Genomic DNA, 271 nt, shown 5'->3' with positions numbered 1-271 from the left:
GTCACGTTAAAATACCAAGCTTTAAGTTATTGTCTTGAGATCTGGAAATAAAACATTAAGAATAAATACACCTCATTCAGTCAAACAGACGGATAAACTTTCTTTGTAGGGTAACTTTACTATTTTAAATGATTCGTTTCGGTATGTTTAGTGGAAGTTCCTCGAATCGGAAGTGGCACCCATAATTCAAAACGGCTCGTCATGAATAAGGTGGATATTTTTAAATCAAAGGTCTAATCACGAAAATGTTGAGGTAACGGTGAAATTGAGA

The sequence above is a fragment of the Carassius carassius genome, chromosome 12 (genome assembly GCF_963082965.1).
Source record: "Carassius carassius chromosome 12, fCarCar2.1, whole genome shotgun sequence".
In the NCBI taxonomy this organism is placed as follows: domain Eukaryota; kingdom Metazoa; phylum Chordata; class Actinopteri; order Cypriniformes; family Cyprinidae; genus Carassius; species Carassius carassius.
The sequence above is the reverse complement of the archived record's forward strand: the minus strand, read 5'-3'. Positions refer to the sequence as shown.